A 24,449-nucleotide genomic window follows, 5' to 3' on the forward strand; every position below is an offset into this window, starting at 1 on the left:
AGTGCATGAAACAATAAAAGACTGCGTTTGTGTCAATGGTAGAAACCCATCTATCGATGTGTAAATTTTGACATATATACAGGAAATTACTGTATTTATCCTTCTGTTTGCATTTTTCAATATTTTTCAATTTTTTTATTCAAGTATTTATTCTCCGTAAAAAGATTTTCTTGAAAGTATTTTTTTTAACAAACGGTTTAGAATTATGTTCTCATAATAACACTGCCTTGTCCACAACCGTCTCTTTTTTCCAGCTACAGTAAAGACATCCTGACTCAGGGATAACCCCTATTATCGAGTAGCAGTATCTGTCTGGGGGATGCTCTTTTTCCTTAAAGATAATCTGTCAGTAGATCAATCCTCCTAAAGTCATGGTACTGTTGCAGGATATCACAGGGCCAGGGGCTTCTTCCCTATCCCTAAAACTAGGGGCACTCTAGCAATCCCTGCTCCACAGAATACTTTTGACGGTGATGATGCTGGGGTCACGTGCCATGCTGAGCTCTTTAATCAGCACTTATCTGTCCCCTCCCCCACCCAGGAAAGTGGGGAGTTGTAATATATAAGAATACACAAACCAGGCTAACAAGGGAAGATGTACAGGGATGAATTAAAACACCAATCATAAAAATATGTACTCACAAAACACAGAGTGTAACACCGGGAAGTAAAGGAACAAAAGACCAAATAGGAAAGGATGAGGATATGCACACAAAATAATCACCAAGCAACAGTCTTCTGAACAACACTCCAAATGCCTCCTCAAACAACCAACACTTCTAACTCCAGAACCAGGCAGTAAGAAATTAAAACTTGCAATCTCTGTATGCCAGAGGCAAGCACATATAGCAGAAGGGAGGGGCCAACACTGAACAGCTAAGATCATCAAAGCAGCTCCTGGAGCTCTCAACTGAACAGATAAACTCCTGCACAGCTAGGAGAAACCTGCGCTGTTTAACCCCTTTCTGACATTGGACGTACTATCCCGTCGAGGTGGGGTGGGCCCGAATGACCACCGACGGGATAGTACGTCCAGCGCGATCGGCTACGCTCACGGGGGAGCGCAGCCGATCACGGCCGGGTGTCAGCTGACTATCACAGCTGCCATCCGGCACTATGTGCCAGGAGCGGTCACGGACCGCCCCTGGCACATTAACCCCTGGCACACTGCGATCAAACATGATCGCGGTGTGCCGGCGGTACAGGGAAGCATCGCGCAGGGAGGGGGCTCCCTGCGTGCTTCCCTGAGACCCCCAGAGCAACGTGATGTGATCGCATTGCTCCGAGGGTCTCTTACCTCCTCTCCCTGCAGTCCCCGGATCCAAAATGGCCGCGGCATCCGGGTCCTGCAGTGAGGGAGGTGGCTTACCGAGTGCCAGCTCAGAGCAAGCGCTTGGTAAGCCTGCAGCACTGTAACTCAGATCGCCGATCTGACAGAGTGCTGTGCAAACTGTCAGATCAGCGATCTGTGATGTCCCCCCCTGGGACAAAGTAAAAATGTTAAAAAAAAAATGTCCACATGTGTAAGAAAAAAAAAAAAAATTATTCCCATAAATACATTTCTTTATCTAAATAATAAAAAAACAATAAAAGTACACATATTTAGTATCGCTGCGTCCGTAACAACCCAACCTATAAAACTGTCCCACTAGTTAACCCCTAAAAAAAAAAAAAAAAACGAGGCAAAAAACAACGCTTTATTATCATACCGCCGAACAAAAAGTGGAATAACACGCGATCAAAAGGACGGATAAAAATAACCATGGTACTGCTGAAAACGTAATCTTATCCCGCAAAAAACGAACTGCCATAGAGCATCATCAGCAAAAAAATAAAAAAGTTATAGTCCTCAGAATAAAGCGATGCCAAAATAATTATTTATTCTATAAAATAGTTTTTATCGTATAAAAGCGCCAAAACATAAAAAAATGATATAAATGAGGTATTACTTTATCAATTTTACCAAACGTGGAACGGTATAAACGCCTCCCCCAAAAGAAATTCATGAATAGCTGTTTTTTTGTCATTCTGCCTCACAAAAATTGGAATTAAAAGCGATCAAAAACTCCCGCAAAAAACAAGACCTCACATGACTCTGTGGACCAAAATATGGAAAAATTATAGGTCTCAAAATGTGGAGACGCAAAAACTTTTTTGCTATAAAAAGCGTCTTTTAGTGTGTGACAGCTGCCAATCATAAAAATCCGTTATAAAAAATGCTATAAAAGTAAATCAAACCCCCCTTCATCACCCCTTTAGTTAGGGAAAAATAATAAAATTAAAAAAATGTATTTATTTCCATTTTCCCATTAGGGTTAGGGCTAGGGTTAGGGTTAGGGTTAGGGCTAGGGTTAGGGTTAGGGCTAGGGTTAGGGTTAGGGCTAGGGTTAGGGCTAGGGTTAGGGTTAGGGTTAAGGTTAGGGCTAGAGTTAGGGTTTGGGTTTGGATTACATTAACGGTTGGGATTAGGGTTGGGATTAGAGTTAGGGGTGTGTCAGGGTTAGGGTGTGGTTAGGGTTACCGTTGAGATTAGGGTTAGGAGTGTGTTTGGATTAGGGTTTCAGTTAGAATTGGGGAGGTTCCACTGTTTAGGCACATCAGGGGCTCTGCAAACGCGACATGGCGTCCGATCTCAATTCCAGCCAATTCTGCATTGAAAAAGTAAAACTGCTCCTTCCCTTCCGAGCTTTCCCGTGCGCCCAAACAGGGGTTTACCCCAACATATGGGGCATCAGCGTACTCAGGACAAACTGGACAACAACTTTTGGGGTCCAAGTTCTCTTGTTACCCTTGGAAAAATATAAATTTGGGGGGCTAAAAATTATTTTTGTGGGAAAAAAAGGATTTTTTATTTTTACGGCTCTGCGTTGTAAACTAGTGAAACACTTGGGGGTTCAAAGTTCTCACAACATATCTAGATAATTTCCTTGGGAGGTCTAGTTTCCAATATGGGGTCACTTTTTGGGGGTTTCTACTGATTGGGTACATCAGGGGCTCTGCAAATGCAACGTGACGCCTGCAGATCAATCCATCTAAGTCTGCATTCCAAATGGCACGCCTTCCCTTCCGAGTTCTGCCATGCGCCCAAACAGTGGTTCCCCACCACATATGTGGTATCAGCATACTCTGGACAAATTGGACAACAACTTTTGGGGTCCAATTTCTCCTGTTACCCTTGGGAAAATACAAAACTGGGGGCTAAAAATCATTTTTGTGGAAAAAAATATTTTTTATTTTCACGGCTCTGCGTTATAAACTGTAGTGAAACACTTGGGGGTTCAAAGTTCTCACAACACATCTAGATAAGTTCCTTGGGAGGTCTAGTTTCCAATATGGGGTCACTTGTGGGGGGTTTCTACTGTTTGGGTACATCAGGGGCTCTGCAAATGCAACGTGATGCCTGCAGACCAATCCATCTAAGTCTGCATTCCAAATGGCGCTCCTTCCCTTCCGAGCTCTGCCATGTGCCCAAACAGTGGTTCCCCCCACATATGCGGTATCAGCATACTCAGGACAAATTGGACAACAACTTTTGGGGTCCAATTTATCCTGTTACCCTTGTGAAAATACAAAACTGGGGGCTAAAAATCATTTTTGTGAAAAAAAAAGAATTTTTATTTTCACGGCTCTGCGTTATAAACTGTAGTGAAACACTTGGTGGATCAAAGCTCTCAAAACACATCTAGATAAGTTCCTTAGGGGGTCTACTTTCCAAAATGGTGTAACTTGTGGGGGGGTTTAATGTTTAGGCACATCATGGGCTCTCCAAACGCGACATGGTGTCCCATCTCAATTCCAGTCAATTTTGCATTGAAAAGTCAAACGGCGCTCCTTCCCTTCCGAGCTCTGCCATGTGCCCAAACAGTTGTTTACCCTCACATATCGGGTATCAGCATACTCAGGACAAATTGCACAACAACTTTTGGGGTCCAATTTATTCTCTTACCCTTGGGAAAATAAAAAATTGGGGGCGAAAAGATCATTTTTGTGAAAAAATATGATTTTTTATTTTTACGGCTCTGCATTATAAACTTCTGTGAAGCACTTGTTGGGTCAAAGTGCTCACCACACATCTAGATAAGTTCCTTAGGGGTCTACTTTCCAAAATGGTGTCACTTGTGGGGGGTTTCAATGTTTAGGCACATCAGTGGCTCTCCAAACACAACATGGTGTCCCATCCTAATTCCAGTCAATTTTGCATTGAAAAGTCAAATAGCGTTCCTTCCCTTCCGAGCTCTGCTATGCGCCCAAACAGTGGTTTTCCCCCACATATGGGGTATCGGCGTACTCAGAACAAATTGCACAACAACTTTTGGGGTCCATTTTCTCCTGTTACCCTTGGTAAAATAAAACAAATTGGAGCTGAAATAGATTTGGTGTAAAAAAAAGTTAAATGTTAATTTTTATTTAAACATTCCAAAAATTCCTGTGAAACACCTGAAGGGTTAATAAAATTCTTGAATGTGGTTTTGAGCACCTTGAGGCGTGCAGTTTTTAGAATGGTGTCACACTTGGGTATTTTCAATCATATAGACCCCTCAAAATGACTTCAAATGAGATGTGGTCCCTAAAAAAAATGGTGTTGTAAAAATGAGAAATTGCTGGTCAACTTTTTTAAACCCTTATAACTCCGTCTGAAAAAAAAATTTTGGTTCCTAAATTGTGCTGATGTAAAGTAGACATGTGGGAAATGTTACTTATTAAGTATTTTGTGTGACATATCTCTGTGATTTAAGGGCATAAAAATTCAAAGTTGGAAAATTGTGAAATTTTCTAAATTTTTGCCAAATTTCCATTTTTTTCACAAATAAACGCAAGTTATATCGAAGAAATTTTACCACTATCATGAAGTACCATATGTCCCGAGAAAACATTGTCAGAATCGCCAAGATCCGTTGAAGCGTTCCAGAGTTATAACCTCATAAAGGGACAGTGGTCAGAATTGTAAAAATTGGCCCGCTCATTAACGTGCAAACCACCCTTGGGGGTAAAGGGGTTAATATGATTTTGAAGTGCTTCCAGTCAATGCAGAAGAATGTGAAATCATACACTGTGGTCTTCTGGCTCCTTTCTGTTGTGGCAAACTCATGACCCCTACACCTTTTATATGGGCATGGGGACCTGCCTATTTTTAATAACCAGCCAAGATAATGCTGTCAGTTTTGCCTGTGCTGCTTGCAAAAATAGAGGGCACTCCATGCCATATTTTTATTTTATTTATTTATTGTACAGGCGCCAGCTGATGAATACTCCCTGGAGCCTGGACATATAATGATGAGACTAGCACTCTCATCAGCCTACGTCTGTGACCCGCAATAACCTTTTTACCACCTGTCACAACTGCTGGCTCACACACTGTCATCTGTATTACTGGATGTGAAGAACTTACTGCCAATCAGAGATGGTCTTTCTGTCCCTGTCGCACAGATAACAGCATGGGAAACACTGGATGTTTGGCCCCCATACACTTGTACACTTGTGTGAGATCCGGGTTCGAATTTGAGTTCGGGTACCATTCTTGTACCCAAACCAAATGTTTGGCCAGACCCGAACATCCACAGGTTTGCCCATAATTAACCCCTTTCTGACATAGTACATAATAATACATCACTGAGCCCTGTGCCTATTGACTAGGGATGGATTATTACGTCATTTTTTTAAAGTGACACTGCGATCAAAGTCACGGTGAACGCATTAAAATTCCAACGCCATCTTAAAATCCTGAAGGACCTGAAATTACGTCATGGCTTGCTGTGATTGGTCGCGTCGCGGCCACATGGGCGGCACGCGACCAATCACAAGCCGGAACTTCACGTAAAAAGTAAACACGCGAATTTTAAGCAAACAACGCTGCCGGTTCCCTCGGTGAGGTGAGTATAGCAATATTTTTTATTTTAATTCTTTCTTTTACACATGAATATGGATCCCAGGGCCTGAAGGAGAGTTTCCTCTCCTTCAGACCCTGGGAACCATCAGGGATACCGTCCGATACTTGAGTCCCATTGACTTGTATTGGTATCGGGTATCGGTATCGGATTGGATCCGATACTTTGCCGGTATCGGCCGATACTTTCCGATACCGATACTTTCAAGTATCGGATGGTATCGCTCAACACTAGACGTGCTTCATTGGCTATCCACATAAGTTCTTCCCATGATCTTGGGCAATGAAGCTAACTGTTTTTTCTATGTTGACTGCGAAGTGCCTGATGATTACTCTCCTCAATGGTCATAGACCAGGTCAGCTTTGACTTAGAAGAGAACTAAATAGGCCCATTAAGTGGAAACTTTAGGGGTTAGTAGTGATCTGGACACATTTGTTCTGCTTTTGCCTTTAGTTTGACCCTAAATTGATAAAATGGGTCAATTGTGCAAGAGCACGCACAAACAACTTAACATTTCCTCTACTAAAGGCCCCGTCTCACATAGCGAGATCGCTAGCGAGATCGCTGCTGAGTCACAAGTTTTGTGACGCAACAGCGACCTCAGTAGCGATCTCGCTATGTGTGACACGTACCAGCGATCAGGCCCCTGCTGCGAGATCGCTGGTCGTGTCAGAATGGCCTGGACCTTTTTTTGGTCGCTGAGGCCCCGCTGACATCGCTGAATCGGTGTGTGTGACACCGATCCAGCGATGTCTTCACTGGTAACCAGGGTAAACATCGGGTTACTAAGCGCAGGGCCGCGCTTAGTAACCCGATGTTTACCCTGGTTACCAAAAAAAACAAACACTACATACTCGCCTTTCGGTGTCCAGGTCCCTTGCCGTCTGCTTCCTGCTCTCACTGACTGCCGGCCGTACAGTGAGAAGTGAGAGCACAGCAGTGACGTCACCGCTGCGCTCTGCTCTCAGTGTACGGCGGCTCAGTCAGAGCAGGAAGCAGACGGCAAGGGACCTGGACACCGAAAGGCGAGTATGTAGTGTTTGTTTTTTTTGGTAACCAGGGTAAACATCGGGTTACTAAGCGCGGCCCTGCGCTTAGTAACCCGATGTTTACCCTGGTTACCGGGTGCTGCAGGGGGACTTCGGCATCGTTGATGACAGTTTCAACGATGCCGAAGTCGTTCCCCTGATCGTTGGTCGCTGGGGAGAGCGGTCTGTGTGACAGCTCCCCAGCGACCACACAGCGACTTACCAACGATCACGGCCAGGTCGTATCGCTGGTCGTGATCGTTGGTAAATCGCTTAGTGAGACGGGGCCTTAACTTTCCCTAAGTTAAAGTTCTTGTATATTTTGTGAGAGGATGGAAACTTGATAACGTTTGAATAGAAGTGGAGTTCACACACTTTTCTGCTATATAAGAGGTTAAACAGGACTCAGATTTTCTGCAGGTGGAGAAGAAACATATCAGGATGTTAGTGTCTACACACCAGATTTCTTCCAAGGTAACTGTTATTCCTGTGCAGATATTCCATTCGTGGCCATTAAGCTTGAGGCTGAACAGAGGAACCGTCTCTGACTATGGAATGGTTTTGTTTGAGTTTTTGACAGAGAAGTAAATGTACATTTGCCCCTTGATTTTATAATATTATAAAAGAACTGATCGGTATGTAAAAATGTTTTATTTTATATGAACGTAGTTAATGGCAAAGTAAGATCATGGAAACCAAGAAAGTTTATATATGTCAGCTTGAAGTCTAACAGGGACAAACAGACTGAGAGAAAGACATGGCCTGACCATATGCAGACACAACTGTAAAGAATATTTCAGTGTTCCTGTAGTCCTAGGTTATCAGTAGTCCCGGACAAAAGTTCACATGGAACTTTAAGGAACCAAAGGCTTGTAAATACCAGTCTCATTCTTTATAAAATATGAAGAATTTGGAAATATATTATTTTACTATGCAAACTTCGTAAAAAATTTAGTCACACACATTTAAAAAAATATCTATCAGGGATGTGTCAGAATTTTTGCAGGAACAAACAATTATCTTTTGCGTATTGGGGCTTTGACACTGTCCACCAAGAGATAACCATGAGGGAAATATGTATAAGGGGTACTGAATTTCAATATGACTTTTCCCTTTTTTTAGGGGAAATAGGATACTACTGGAATCAGCATATTAATTAGATTCCCATTATAAAGATTATAACTATTAAAGGAAATCTTTGATTCCTCTGGAATAAGAAATCAGATCATAGATATCAAGGTGTCATTTTAGTCAGCTTCCTATGACCTGTATGCCCATATAGATGGCTTAGGAGGGTTGATCCTATTGACAGATTCCTTTTCATATCAGAATTTACACCAAAAGCAAAGTTGAAGCTAGGTTTTCTGTACCCAGTGCAAAATTCCAATTGGTGCCACCCTTGTCAACTAGCTTATCATCCTAATTATTCCAATGTTCAGTGAAAAACTATAGCCCCTGCTTAACTGAGAGAAGGAAGAAAAGCTAGTTGCCACATGGCCGTAATGTGAATATCTCATATGAGTTGTCATGTGATGACCACTAGAATCGGCAAGTACATTGTTGGGATTTGGCATGCTACAGTACTTAATTTTTAAATTAAATTCCAAGAATCGCTATAAGTACATGAATGCATCACCAGAACCAACATCCTTACATGAATACATCACCAGAACCATCATTAGTACATGAATACATCACAAGCTTAGTACAGTAATTAATTGTAATGTCAGGCCAGACCCATATACAATTAAATTGCATGAACCTACAAATACTTGTATGTTCTTAACGATTGTAAGGAAATACTACTTGTTGTTACCGGTCATCATCAGACTGCGGACCATATAGGATCTACAGCACTGATGGGGCTTAGTCAGTATCACAAGTAAACATTTACATTTGAGTACTCTATAGGAGATATCTTCTCTGGTTAAAGTTGCTTGCTTTCTTTTCTTCTCCATCTTATCCATTCACCATCATGACTTTTCAAATCCACAGCTGATTTCTGCAGACTTCTCTATTCTTCAGCCTTTTTTTTGCACACCTCAATACGGTGCCTTTAAAAAAGGTGTCGTTAGAATTACATGAAATATTAAAATATTTTTCCAAGATTTTTTTTTTACTGATAAGGTTTGCCTTGGTTAAAAATTACAAATAGAGCTTTACCCACACACTACTTCTCCAGCATAAGCCATGAGAAGAACTGCCATTGTGATGTCATCAATGCAGCATGTGAACCAAGCCAAGGGGTAGGGACAGAGAGCTTGTGGGTAAGTGGATGAGTAAAGCTGTGTTTGGTATATTTAACCTAGGCAAACATTACCTTAAAAAATCCTGAAAACCCCTTTAAGTAAAATTGGCTTAACAATACAATTAAGAAGAACTCAGTAAATGTCTTGGAGTGGTGAAGATCTCAGTCCAATTAGCCAGAAAAAAAATGCCCCTAGTCATGTGATTGAAAAATTTTCAACAATTCTGAAAAAATGAATGAGGAAAACCAATATGAAACCATGGTATCTGTTAGAGATGGGGGAATTGATTGGCAGGAATCCAGTCCATCAGCCAGGTCAGTAGCTTGTGACCACCGGCCAAGAGGCCTGAAAATCTCCTCTTACCTCCCCACATTGGTTATCTGGGCTGTCGAGACATCATCATTTTGCTGTGAAATCATCATTGCGGTGGGACAGACACGCATCACACCCACCAACCTGGCTAGTCAAAAGCAGAGCTGGGAACATCGGGAGTTAAGAGATTCTCAGGCCACCCATCCAGAAGCCACAGATCACGGACCTGGCCAGTGCACACAAGATTGAGATCTAAATGGACATAATATTGACTTCAAGGTGGTGAATATCTATTCATTATTTTACTTTGTATTTGATTATTATAATGAGTGTAATTTCTATTTTATAGACTTTCTGCTGATCAATGTGTAGAAAGTTAGCACAGAAGTTTACAGCCCTGGAAAACAAGGAATTCTAGGTGTACAAGACTGTTTTTGATGGTTTTAAAATAACAATATATTATCATTTCTTCATTACTCGTGTCATTTCAGCTGATGTTTCCCAGTAAGTTTGTCTCCTACAGTCTCAGGGAACCTTTTTTGTTCATACTTTGTTCATACTTGTCTATTTTCATCAATGTACTTTTAATGGGTTAGTACAAGAGACAATGAAGTAGGAGGGACCCAGGTGGGTTTACCGAGAGCAGTTTCAATGACATGAACCTTTCAATTGTATAGTCACTTTAAAATCTGGAAACTTTTTTTTTTCTCCTAAAGGCCATTTATAATAGATAAAAATTCATTATTTTTCCAAAGTGGAAACTATTGTCGAGTGAGAATTGTGTACAATTGAAAAGGTGAGTTCAACAAATGTATTTTCTAGAAATTATTTAAAGATAGATGATGTAAAAGTGAAATATCAAATTAAATAAGTTGCAGCTATTTGAAGATTTTTTTTTAATAATTAGAGATTGAATTTATTGGATTTTAAATAATTCAATTGCTGTCCCATGTAATACAGCTGTTATATGTTTTTTATTGTATTCTGAAACTAAAAAATTACAAATGTGTCCTTATTCAGCTTTCCTCTTGGGTTGGCTCTGGGATGTGTGATATGAGATAACCTTATTTATTATTATTATTATTATTATTATTATTTATTTATATAGCACCATTGATTCCAGGGTGCTGTACATGAGCAGGGGGTTACATACAAATATATTTGAAAAACATGATTTGGCTATATTCTGTCATGCGACGTAAATGTTATTTGCATTACCTGACTTGGTTGGCACTGCTGTGGTCGCATTGCCTCAGCTTCAAGTCACTCTTTAGCAGGGAGATTCAGTTGCCTCCTAATATTGGTCTATTGGCAATTCTGCAGCTATAGTTTCTCTACAGGTCTCTTAGAGTCTACTTCTACACAAGTGGTCATGTTTTTCTCCAGATGTCTCTAGTAGCTCAGAGCACCATAATATAGTCGCCGTGACGAGGCAGGATGGCTTTTGCATTTTATAAATAAAAAAACATGTTAACTAAGTATTGTATATTATTTTCATTCACTATGCTATTTTATTAATTTACTGCAGAGTATTTAATCATTATTAGTGATGAACGAGTGTACTCGTTGCTCGGGTTTTCCTGCTCTGAGTATTTGTGAGTGCTCGGAGATTTAGTTTTTGTCAACGCAGCTGCATGATTTACGGCTGCTAGCCAGCCTGAGTACATGTGGGGGTTGCCTGGTTGTTAGGGAATCCCCACATATATTCAGCCTGTCTAGCAGCCATAAGTCATGCAGCTGCGTGGATGAAAACTAAATCTCCGAGCACTCACAAATATTCGGAGACCACCCGAGCATGCTCAGGAAAACCCGAGCAACGAGTACACTCGCTCATCACTCATCACTAAGCATTATGTTTCTGTCTTTGTTTTTTTTTCTGTTTAGTGGCTAGTGTAAACGTGCACTTACATACTGAATGCACACCAGTTTATGTCCCAGTTCATACATTTGGAGTTTTTCCTGTCTGTTTGCATCATGTGCATATAAATGTGTGGCCTGCCTTTCTTTTGAGCTGTAAAATCTGGAAGGAGATGTTCAGTCCGCCCAGTGACTTGTGTCCTTGCAGCATCTGATATATCTATGCCAGTTAAGACAAGTCAAGTCACACTAAATGACTTACCAACGATCACGACCAGCGATACGACCTGGCCGTGATCGTTGGTAAGTCGTTGTGTGGTCGCTGGGGAGCTGTCACACACACAGCTCTCTCCAGCGACCAACGATCAGGGGAACGACTTTGGCATCGTTGAAACTGTCTTCAACGATGCCGAAGTCCCCCTGCAGCACCCGCGTAACCAGGGTAAACATCGGGTTACTAAGTGCAGGGCCGCGCTTAGTAACCCGATATTTACCCTGGTTACCATTGTAAAAGTAAAAAAAAAAACACTACATACTCACATTCTGATGTCACGTTCCCCGCCGGCGTCCACAGGGTTAAAACTGCTTTCGGCAAGAGCGCTGCTAATGCACGCGCTGCTGCCGAGAGTTTCCCTGCACTGAATGTGTCAGCGCCAGCAGTAACAGCGGTGACGTCACCGCTGTGCTCTGCTTTATGGCTGGCACTGACATAGTCAGTGCAGGGAAGCTCTCGGCCGGAGCGCGTACATTAGCAGAGCTCCTGCCGAAAGCAGTTTTAACCTTGTGGACGCCGGGGGACGTGACAGACATCAGAATGTGAGTATGTACTGGTTTTTTTTAACTTTTACAATGGTAACCAGGGTAAATATCGGGTTACTAAGCGTGGCCCTGCGCTTAGTAACCCGATATTTACCCTGGTTACAAGTGAACACATCGCTGGATCGGCGTCACACACGCCGATCCAGCGATGACAGCGGGTGATCAGCGACCAAAAAATGGTCCTGATCATTCCCCAACGACCAACGATCTCCCAGCAGGGGCCTGATCATTGGTCACTGTCACACATAACGAGATCGTTAGCGGGATCGTTGCTACGTCACCAAAAGCGTGACGTTGCAACAATATGGTTAACGATATCGTTATGTGTGACTCAGCCTTTACAGGTTGATTGTAGCAACCACCACACCAGGAGAGTGGATTCCTTTCCCTGTCACCTCATTTTTATCGGTTAAGAGCCAATTGCGCTTTCTTTTGTTCCCAGTATCTTACCTGCATTTCTCTTGATTTGGGCATTTTTGATGTGGTCTCTCTTGGCTGTGTGCCCACTAGTTGGGCTCAGTCCCTCTCAGCCCTTATCTACATGCATGTCACTTGACAAATGGTAAGGTTTCTAATATTAGAGTTAGGACATTCCCAACTACAGTCACCGTGACGAAGCCGGGTGGCTTTCACATTTTTTTAAATTGAAAAACATGTTAATTAAGTACCGTATATTATTTTCATGCGCTATGCTATTCATTTATTTACTGCAGGGAATTTAACCATTATGTTTCAGTCTTTGTTTTTTTCTGTTTAGTGGCTAATGTGAATATGTGCTTACATGCTGCATGCACACTAGTTATTCTGACTCTTCAAGGCAGTACGAGTCTCTCAATCCTTAGTCATCAATCCCTTAGATAACTGTATGATTGTTCTACTCAAATGCCAGGCATCCTCAGATAGTGCCAACTCAGCTGTACTGACTTGTAATAAGCGTCCAGGAGAAACAGAGTTGATATTTTCTGAAATCTTGTATTAGTTACAATGCAGCAGGTGGAAAAAGTAATCCCAAACAGAGGAGTATACATGTGCATCCAAAGATGAATACAGCAAACTGATAATGAAGAAGGGAGGAGCAAGGACCAACATTATCAACTACTGGATAGACAAAGGTACAAACTTTAGAGGTCAAGCTTCTCCTTAGCAACAGCAGAATGAAATGCATAACATAGAAAATGCACAACAAGCTGTTACCATTCATGGGACACAACACTGCCCGTCTGAAATCTTCAATTTCAGAATGTCTCTGTATGACGTGATGAGTCGTTGCTGTCCAACGCCAACATGGAACCTGAAAAGAGGAGAGAAGAAAACAATATGCAACAATAATTTAACAATTCAAGTCCATACTTGAACGATGACGCGTAGTCCTTGAATAAGAAATAAAAAATTAATATGAGGTCAGTAGAAAAACCCATCTTGGTGTTGGGGAAGCCGCAACAAGCCAACTCTTCCACCAGCCCAACAATCCAATGGTAACGTTTAATCCACAGGGAAGTGTTCAAGTCCAGTTGCATCCTAACATGGCTGGGGTATGAGGAAGTATGCTCCCCGTCGTTAAGGAGTCCAGCAACAATGTTCAGTTCATGTGATGGCCTCCTTCAGTAGAAGTAGTAAGAGTTCAGAGACTGGGCGAAAGAAGGTTCAAGTTAAACCCCCTTTTGTCACCTTGGCTTCTACCTTCTGAGTCATTCCATCATCGCTGGGCACAACCTCGGTGATAAGACCAATCAACCAATGGTTACGATGAGCCTGTTTGTTTTTTAAAAGGACAAGATCTCCTTCTTGTAAGTTAGGAGTTGGCTTAATTTCCTAGTCAGATTCTGGATCCACCGGCTCATATGCGATGCTGACGTAGTTATCGTAGGTATGTTGTGACATGTTGTCACCGAGCTTGGATGCAGCTGTGAGTCTCGTTCCTCGGTCAGCTGGGTTTAGATCAGAGGGGATGTGATGCCACTGCTCAGGAGTAGCAAAACGTCTGATGTGCTCTACTCTACTACTCACGTAGACATAGAATTGTTTTGTTTGGTTATATATATATATATATCCGAGTACCACTCTACTATCTGTGTAGAATGTAAAGGAATCGATTGTAATGTTCATTTCATCTCTCACTACTTCAGCGATTTCTGCCGCCAGTACTGCTGCACAAAGTTCAAGCCTTTGTAATGAGTGTGCAGGGTTATGGGTTAATTTGGTCTTACCCAGAATGAAAACACAGTGCAAGATCTTTAGATAAGCTACTGCAGCTATGGCTTGTGTAGATGCATCAGAGAAAATGTGGACTTCTCTTCTGGTGGCAACTGAAGATTTTACAGAGTAACAATGTGGAACTTGGAGTTATTCTAAGACCTTTAGTGACTTCTTCAAGGCCTCCCATCTTTGTTGTTTCTTGGATGGCAGCGGAGTATCCCAATCGGTATTTTCGGCAGTAAGCTGTCTTAGCAGAATCTTGCCTTGAAAAGTGAATGGTGCGATTAACCCAAGAGGATCGTAGATACTATTTATGACAGATAGGACTCCTTGTTTGATGAATGGTTTGTCGCAGGGTAACACTTAAAAAGTAAATGCGTCCTGTTTAATATCCCATAGCCGACCAAGGCTACGTTGCGTGGGAGGGACATCGGAACCTAAATCGAGGTCTCTTAAGCTCGTGGCATAGTCTTCAGATGGAAACGCTTCCATTACCTCTTGACTGTTGGAGATAATCTTATGAACCCTGAGATGTGATGAAGAGAGCATTTATTGAGTCCTGGAGAGCAGATCCGTAGTCTCTTCATTCGAGGATAAAGACTTGAGCCCATCATCCACGTAGAAGTTCTTCTCTACAAACTGACGAGTATCGCGTCCATATTCTCACCTTCCTGGGCTGCCCATCTCAGTCCATAGATCGCTACAGCAGATGAAGGACTGCTGCCGAAGACGTGTACCTTCATCCGGTAGTCCATGACCTAGTTGTGAATGTCGTTGCTCTTGTGCCATAGGGACCTGAGATAGTTTCTACTGTCTTCCCTCACAATGAAGCAATGAGACATCTGGATGTCGGCCATTATCGCCACGAGTTCCTGCCAGAAGCGAATCAACACTTATGAGGCTTTTGTTCTTGTTGGGTCCAGTAACAAGCAAGTTGTTGAGGGAGATGCCTTCCTGGAGTCAAATACCACCCTGATATGGTTAGGTTTCCGATGGTGGTAAACCTTGAAGGACGGAAAGTACCAGCATTCTTCTCTTTCCTTCAGTGGTATTGATGGTCATGCATGATCTCTGTCAAAGATGTTTTGCATGAAATAGATAAAATGTCTTTCCATCTCTGGCCTTCTTTTTAAAGTGCGATTTAGAGAAGAGAACCTTGCTGTTGCTTGCTGCAGATTGTTTTGCTACTTTGGTCTTGGAGAACGAAAGGGTAACAGAGCCACCTAGCTGTTGGAGTTTTCTTGAGTGAATTATTTATCCATAACCCTTAGAAATTATTTATCTTCTCTCCTGGGTGCTGACTTGTCTTCACTTGTGGAATTGATTACTGTTGACCCGAGGTCATCGTCCCAGAGACTGTGCGTGTTCGTGCTGTCAAGTGGTGGCCATCGCCACTTGGTGTCACTCAGTTTCTCTTTCACGCAGTAATGTTGTGGGCTTGGCTGGAAATGAGTGCTGTGACCATTTGGCAAGATGTGTGTCTTGTGGGAGAAGATAGCTTTAGGTCTCTTCATTTTGTCTACGCAGACGTTCCCTATGATCACCCAGCCTAGGTCGAAGCGCTGAGTAAATGGTGCATCATGTGGGCTGTTGATTTGCTGGTGTAGCTTGTGTAAATGGAGGATGTCTCTCCCAAGTAGAATCAGGATTCCTGCGTTGTGATCGAGAGCTGGAGTTCGAACAGCAGGTTGCTGAGTTCCTGGAATTTTGAAGTATCCTTGCCGAATATTTTAGGAAAATCCTGTAATTATTTGAGCAGTGTGTCCTCTATAGCTTCAAGACCGGTAAACATTTTCTTTAGTCTGTCCCATGCACAGTGGCGTATCTGGGGAGGGCAGCCGGGGCATTTGCCCTGGGTGCAGCTTGCAGGGGGCGCAGTCGGGCCACCTAATGCGGCGGTCTGCAGTGTCTCCCACTGCGGCTGCATTCTGCCGCCCCCGGACTGGGAGTTAGCTGTTCTCTAAGCTGACTGTCAAGTTGACAGCCGGCACAGAGAAGCTGCAGTGCGCCAGCTCCCAGTATTCAATTGTACTCATATCTTACAGACATGAGTACAATCAAAGATCTGACTGCAGCGACTAGAACGGAGGTGATTTTGGGAGGTAATGATGTCACCAGAAAGGGTGGGGCCTCCTTCAGTCCAGTGAAGACACCAGAAGCTGCTGAGGCTGCTGGAGAAAATAAGTGGGAAATGAGGTGTTTCACCTGAACCATGGAGCCATGTGAGGAGAGGACTGAGGGTCTGCAGCATGGAGCCGTGTGAGATTACCGAGGTGTGTGGGGAATGGGGGGATGATGATGAGGGGCTGTGTAGTGGCTGATAAGAGGCTGTCTGGGGAATGGAGAGATGATGAGAGGCTGTATGGGGAATGGGGGGATGATGATGAGGTGCTGTGTAGTGGATGATAAGAGGCTGTGTGGGGAATGGAGGATGATGAGGGGCTGTGTGGGGAATGGGGGATGATGAGGGGCTGTGTGGGGAGAAGGGGTGATGATGAGAGTCTTTGGGGGAGAAGGGGGGTGATAAGGGTGTGATGGGGGCTGTGTGAGGAATGGCAGGATGAGAGGCTGTGTGGGTGATAAAGGCCTGTGTGGGGAATGGGGGAGTGATGAGGGGCTGTGTGGGGTATGGGGGGATGATGAGGGACTGTGTGGGGGTGATGAGGGGGTGAGAGGGAGATGGGGTCGATGAGGGGCTGTGGGGGGATGAGATGGGGGTGATGAGGGGCTGTGTGGAGAATGGGGGGATTTATTGTGTAAGGAGAATTGGAGTGGGAATGGGGGATTTAATGTGTGTGCGGAGATTTGGAGTGGAGATGGGAGGATTTAATGAACATTGAGAGCATTAGGGAGAGGAGCTCGTGGGTACATGGCAAAGTGTGCAAATCGCATATGTCCTGGGGGGGCGCCAAAATGAACTCTTGCCCCGGGTGTCAGAAACCCTAGATACACCTCTGCCCATGCAGTCATGAGACCAGCCGCTGGATCACTGATGAAAACGGATCTGAGTCTTTTGATTTGGTCTGTGTATCGTGGTCCCATCCACCCGATCAGCAGGTCCAGCTCTTCAGCAGCAGTAATGTCAAGGTCACTAGTTGCGGTTTTAAAGGCACAATTTCACCCTCTGTAGTTTTTGGGTTGGTCATCAAACCTTGTGAGACCGGTGTTGGTGAGTTCTTGGTGAATCATGTACCTCGCAAAGTCAGATATGTCTGTTCTTTCTGACTTTGGGAGCACCCTTGCTGGCTGAGTAATGCTGTTTACTTTGGTTGTAGTTTCTTGGTTCAGAAATATGGGAATGTATGGAGTGGCATAAGCATTTATCCAACCAACCAGTTTGGTCTATACAGTCTCTGTCATATGCAGGGCTAGAGCCATGCAGTTGTCAAAGGTATAGTGACTTGCCATCATGTTAGGTTGCATGTAGACGTTGGCATATGGAGTTTGCTGAGGTGCAGTGATTGGCTGAGTGTTGGAGCGTGAATGAGATTCAGGTTTAAACATTGGTTTGTATTGGACTGACCTTGAACGCTAGGAGCTGCAGGTGGATCAGTGTCTCGGTGCCTTGGAGAAGTGTCGGAACTGACAAGAACATTAGTGGTGATTGGTGGTTTGCTGTTTTGGCTTAGTACATAGTCTCTTGTACGCTTAAGGGGGTCTTCTGTATCTATCTCACACAAGCTGATACTGTCCACTTGACTCCCACTTAGAGCTTGTTCAAAGACCTTTAACCTTGCTGTGGCTGTCACATGTTTGCATTCTTTCTCTAGGACTTCTATTTCCGCCTTCTTACATGCAGATTCCGCTTCCATGTCTGCCTTCTTGCATGCAGATTCAGCTTCCATGTCTGCCTTCTTCTCTGCTTTCTTTTGGGAGAAGACAGCTTGCACCCTTGTAATTTCCGCTTCAGCATGCGCTCTTATAAGCTGTTCACTGAGGGTACAGAATTTTGATGTATTTGATATGGATGAGTGCTTTGAGCACTTAGCGGACCTGGATTTGCGAGATGACACTTCTGACATCTGCGCGATTTTAGCTTCCGTTTTATTCACAATGTCGCGCACAGTGCAGTCTCATTCAGAATTGAGTTGTTGAAAGCTCAAAAGCTCCTTTAGAGACTCTGGTGTGTTTAGTCTCACCAAGACAGAGGTATATTTCTCATAAAGGTCCTTGAAAGACTGGTATGTTGAGTACAATCTTTCCGGGACTCCCTCTGGTGGTAACTCATGAGCACCAAGCATAGATAAGACAGTCACTTGATTCTGCACCCTTTCCCATAGGGAAGTTACACTCGAAAGTAATTCACATTTGGCAGTTTCTAGATTGTCTTTGACTTTCCATTTAGGTTTAGTCAAGCGTTTGGATCTTTCACTGAAGGCTGCATGAGATCCTGTGTCTTTTTCTTGCTGTCGTAAATCAGGCAAATAATTAGAAATTCTTTCTGTATTTGCCATTATACAAGGAATGTAAGTTTCTGCAGACTCTGAAGCTGCTGTATGATCACAATTAGCTTTACAGATGTTCCTTTCTCTGGATTGTAAGCTGTATACTGGTCTTGGTGGCAGGCCACTCTTTCCACTATTCTGACTCTTCATGGCAGTATGAGTCTCTAAATCCTTAGTCATCAATCCCTTAGATAACTGTATGATTGTTGTACTCACGTGCCAGGCGTCCTCAGTACTGACTTGTAATAAGAGTCCAGAAGAAACAGAGTTGATATTTTATGAAATCTTGTATTAAGCAAAATGCAGCAGGTGGAAAGAGTAATCCCAAACAGAGGAGTATGCATGTGCTTCGAAAGATGGCTACAGCAAACGGATAAGAAGGGAGGAGCAAGGGCTAACATCCTCCACTACAGGAGAGACAAGGGGACAAACTTCAGAGGGCAAGCTTCTCCCTAGCAACAGCAGAATGAAATGCATAACATAGAAAATACACAACAAGCTGTTCCCATTCATGGGACACAACACTAGTCTACATCCCAGGTCACACCTTTGGGTTTTTTCTGTTTTATAATTATTTTTATTGTGTTCTGAAACTAAAAAATACAAATGTGTCCTCCTTTAGCTTTCCTCTTGGGTTGGCTATGGAATGAGTGCTATGAGATAACTATATTTGAAAAACAAAACATGATTTGGCTATGCTCTGTCATGAATCGTAAATGTTATTTGCATTACCTGACCTGGTTGGCACTGCTGTGGTCGCATTGCCTCAGCTTCAAGTCACTCTTTAGCAGGGAGATTCAGTCACCTACTAATATTGATCTATTGGCAATGCAGCAGTTATAGTTTCTCTACAGATCTTTTAGAGTCTACTTGTACACAAGTGGTCATATTTTTCCTCAGATGTCTCTTGGAGCTCAGACCACCATAGTACAATCTTCTAGTATGTCACTCTTTAGCTAGCTGTGTCACTTCCGCCTCAATAGTTCTCCTCTCTTCATTGTATCACACTTTGGACACAACACCAGCATGGAGATGTTGCTTAAAACAGGTGTAAATGCAGATGACTGGACGCAACGCACAGATGATGCAAGGCAAGAACAATCAGTGAGCCATATTCTGTTTAAATACAGTTGTGCTGTGTGTTTACATACACCGGCAGAATTTTAGTATTTTTTGGCCTTTTTTTCAGAGAATATTAATGACAACACTAAAAGTTTTTCTCCACTTATACTTAGAGGTTGGGTGAAGCCATTTATTGTCAAAACTACTGTGTTTTCTCTTTTTAACTCATAATGACAATGCAAAACATCCAAATGACCCTGATCAAAAGTTTACATACCCCATTTCTTAATACCGTGTATTGCTCCCTCTAACATCACTGACAGCTTGAAGTATTCTGTAGTTGTTGTGGATGAGGTTCTTTATTTTCTCAGGTGGTAAAATTGCCCACTCTTCTTGGCAAAAATCCACCAGTTCCTGTAAATTCCTGGGCTGTCTTGCATAAACTTTGCGTTTGAGATCTCCCCAGAGTGCCCAATGATATTGATTAGGCTTGAGCGAAACGGGTCGGCCATTTTCAGAAGTCGCCGACTTTTAACAAAGTCGGGTTTCATGAAACCCGACCCGACCCCTGTGTGGGGTCGGCCATGAGGTCGGCGATCTTCTGAATCTGGTATTGGAATTCCGATACCGAGTTCCGATATGTTTGCAATATCGGAACTCGGTATCGGAATCCACATTTAAGTGTAAAATAAAGAATTAAAATAAAAATTATTGATATACTCACCTCTCCGACGCAGCCTGGACATCACCGCTGGTAACCGGCATCTTCCGTTCCTAAGAATGGCGCTTGAAAGACCTTTCGAATGCTTCACGGCTTGTGATTGGTCGCGGCGGCCCACGTGACCGCTGAGCGACCAATCACAACAAGCCGTGACGTAATTCTCAGGTCCTAAATTCCTCATTCTAGGAATTTAGGCCATGAGAATTACGTCACGGCTTGTGATTGGTCGCTGAGCGGTCACGTGGGCCGCCGCGACCAATCACAAAGCCATGACGTCATCTAAGGCACTTCACGCGCTAATTCTTAAGAAGGAAGGCTGCCGGAAAGAAGCAGGGTGCGTCCGAGGGTGAGTATATACCTAATAGGAATATACTCACCCTCGGCTTCTTTCCGGCAGCCTTCCTTCTTAAGAATTAGCGCGTGAAGGGCCTTAGATGACGTCACAGCTTTGTGATTGGTCGCGGCGGCCTACGTGACCGCTCAGCGACCAATCACAAGCCGTGACGTAATTCTCATGGCCTAAATTCCTAGAATGAGGAATTTAGGACCTGAGCATTACGTCACGGCTTGTTGTGATTGGTCGCTGAGCGATAACGTGGGCCGCCGCTACCAATCACAAGCCGTGAAGCATTCGAAAGGTCTTTCAAGCGCCATTCTTAGGAACGGAAGATGCCGGTTAGTACCAGGGCGCGTCAGAGGGTGAGTATATCAATATTTTTTATTTTAATTCTTTATTTTACACTTAACCCCTTCACCCCCAAGGGTGGTTTGCACGTTAATGACCGGGCCAATTTTTACAATTCTGACCACTGTCCCTTTATGAGGTTATAACTCTGGAACGCTTCAACGGATCTTGGCGATTCTGACATTGTTTTCTCGTGACATATTGTACTTCATGATAGTGGTAAAATTTCTTCGATGTAAGTTGTGTTTATTTGTGAAAAAAACGAATATTTGGCGAAAATTTTGAAAATTTCGCAATTTTCCAACTTTTAATTTTTATGCCCTTAAATCACAGACATATGTCACGCAAAATACTTAATAAGTAACATTTCCCACATGTCTACTTTACATCAGCACAATTTTGGAACCAAAATTTTTTTTGTGACGGAGTTATAAGGCTTAAAAGTTGACCAGCAATTTCTCATTTTTACAACACCATTTTTTTTTAGGGACCACATCTCATTTGAAGTCATTTTGAGGGTTCTATATGATAGAAAATACCCAAGTGTGACACCATTCTAAAAACTGCACCCCTCAAGGTACTCAAAACCACTTTCAAGAAGTTTATTAACCCTTCAGGTGTTTCACAGGAATTTTTGGAATGTTTAAATAAAAATGAACATTTAACTTTTTTTCACACAAAATTTATTTCAGATCCAATTTGTTTTATTTTACCAAGGGTAACAGGAGAAAATAGACCCCAAAATTTGTTGTACAATTTGTCCTGAGTATGCTGATACCCCATATGTGGGGGTAATCCACTGTTTGGGCGCATGGCAGAGCTCGGAAGGAAAGGAGCGCCATTTGACTTTTCAATGCAAAATTGACTGGAATTGAGATGGGACGCCATGTTGCATTTGGAGAGCCCCTGATGTGCCTAAACATTGAAACCCCCCACAAGTGACACCATTTTGGAAAGTAGACCCCCTAAGGAACTTATCTAGATGTGTGGTGAGCACTTTGACCCAACAAGTGCTTCACAGAAGTTTATAATGCAGAACCGTAAAAATAAAAAATCATATTTTTTCACAAAAATGATCTTTTCGCCCCCAATTTTTTATTTTCCCAAGGGTAAGAGAAGAAATTGGACCCCAAAAATTGTTGTGCAATTTGTCCTGAGTACGCTGATACCCCATATGTGGGTGTAAACCATTGTTTGGGCGCAGGGCAGAGCTCGGAAGGGAAGGAGCGCCATTTGACTTTTCAATGCAAAATTGACTGGAATTGAGATGGGACGTCATGTTGCGTTTGGAGAGCCCCTGATGTGCCTAAACATTGAAACCCCCACAAGTGACACCATTTTGGAAAGTAGACCCCCTAAGGAACTTATCTAGATGTGTGGTGAGCACTTTGACCCAACAAGTGCTTCACAGAAGTTTATAATGCAGAGCCGTAAAAATAAAAAATCATATTTTTTCACAAAAATGATCTTTTCGCCCCCATTTTTTTATTTCCCCAAGGGTAAGAGAAGAAATTAGAGCACATAAGTTGTTGTGCAATTTGTCCTGAGTACGACGATACCCCATATGTGGGGGTAAACCACTGTTTGGGCGCATAGCAGAGCTCGGAAGGGAAGGAGCGCTATTTTACTTTTCAATGCAAAATTGACTGGAATTAAGATGGGATGCCATGTTGCGTTTGCAGAGCCCCTGATGTGCCTAAACATTAAAAACCCCCACAAGTGACACCATTTTGGAAAGTAGACCCCCTAAGGAACTTATCTAGATGTGTTTTGAGAGCTTTGAACCCCCAAGTGTTTCACTACAGTTTATAACGCAGAGCCGTGAAAATAAAAATTCTTTTTTTTTTCACAAAAATGATTTTTTAGCCCCCAGTTTTGTATTTTCACAAGGGTATCAGGATAAATTGGACCTCAAAAGTTGTTGTCCAATTTGTCCTGAGTATGCTGATACCCCATATGTGGGGGGGAACCACTGTTTGGGCGTATGACAGAGCTCGGAAGGGAAGGAGCGCCATTTGGAATGCAGACTTAAATGGATTGGTCTGCAGGCGTCACGTTGCATTTGCAGAGCCCCTGATGTACCCAAACAGTACAAACCCCCCACAAGTGACCCCATATTGGAAACTAGACCCCCCAAGGAACTTATCTAGATGTGTTGTGAGAACTTTGAACCCCCAAGTGTTTCACTACAGTTTATAACGCAGAGCCGTGAAAATAAAAATTCTTTTTTTTCCCACAAAACTTATTTTTTGGCCCCCAGTTTTGTGTTTTCACAAGGGTAGCAGGAGAAATTGGACCCCAAAAGATGATGTCCAATTTGTCCTGAGTACGCTGATACCCCATATGTTGGGGTAAACCCCTGTTTGGGCACACGGGAGAGCTCGGAAGGGAAGGAGCACTGTTTTCCTTTTTCAACGCAGAATTGGCTGGAATTCAGATCGGATGCCATATCCCGTTTGGAAAGCCCCTGATGTGCCCGAACAGTGGAAACCCCCCAATTATAACTGAAACCCTAATCCAAACACACCCCTTACCCTAATCCCAACAGTAACCCTAACCACTCCTCTAACCCAGACACACCCAACCCTATTCCCAACCGTAAATGTAATCCAAACCCTAACCCTATCTTTAGCCCCAACCCTAACTGTAGCCCCAACCCTAGCCCCAACCCTAGCCCTAACCCTAGCAATAACCCTAGCCCTAACTCTAGTCCTAACTCTAGCCCTAACCCTAACCCTAATGGGAAAATGGAAATAAATACATTTTTTAATTTTTTTATTTTTCCCTAACTAAGGGGGTGATGAAGGGGGGTTTGATTTACTTTTATAGCGGGTTTTTTAGCGGATTTTTATGATTGGCAGCCGTCACACACTGAAAGACGCTTTTCATTGCAAAAAATATTTTTTGCGTTACCACATTTTGAGAGCTGTAATTTTTCCATATTTGAGTCCACAGAGTCATGTGAGATCTTGTTTTTTGCGGGATGCGTTGACGTTTTTATTGGTAACATTTTCGGACACGTGACATTTTTTGATCGCTTTTTATTCCGATTTTTGTGAGGCAGAGTGATCAAAAACCAGCTATTCATGAATTTCTTTTTGGGGAGGCGTTTATACTGTTCCGCGTTTGGTAAAATTGATAAAGCAGTTTTATTCGTCGGGTCAGTACGATTACAGCGATATCTCATTTA

The 24,449-nt window shown here is 42.9% G+C and overlaps 1 long non-coding RNA gene across 1 annotated transcript; it reads right to left on the reverse strand.

Moving 5' to 3' along the window:
* Positions 1 to 8,561: 8,561 nt before the first annotated feature.
* Positions 8,562 to 19,102, reverse strand: LOC143810168 (uncharacterized). Its single transcript, XR_013222682.1, has 3 exons — positions 19,008 to 19,102; positions 13,345 to 13,441; positions 8,562 to 8,967 (listed from the first exon to the last, which is right to left on the reverse strand). It is a non-coding gene; the product is annotated as an uncharacterized LOC143810168 (long non-coding RNA).
* Between the last annotated feature and the right edge of the window lie 5,347 nt (positions 19,103 to 24,449).

The sequence above is a fragment of the Ranitomeya variabilis genome, chromosome 2 (assembly GCF_051348905.1).
Source record: "Ranitomeya variabilis isolate aRanVar5 chromosome 2, aRanVar5.hap1, whole genome shotgun sequence".
In the NCBI taxonomy this organism is placed as follows: domain Eukaryota; kingdom Metazoa; phylum Chordata; class Amphibia; order Anura; family Dendrobatidae; genus Ranitomeya; species Ranitomeya variabilis.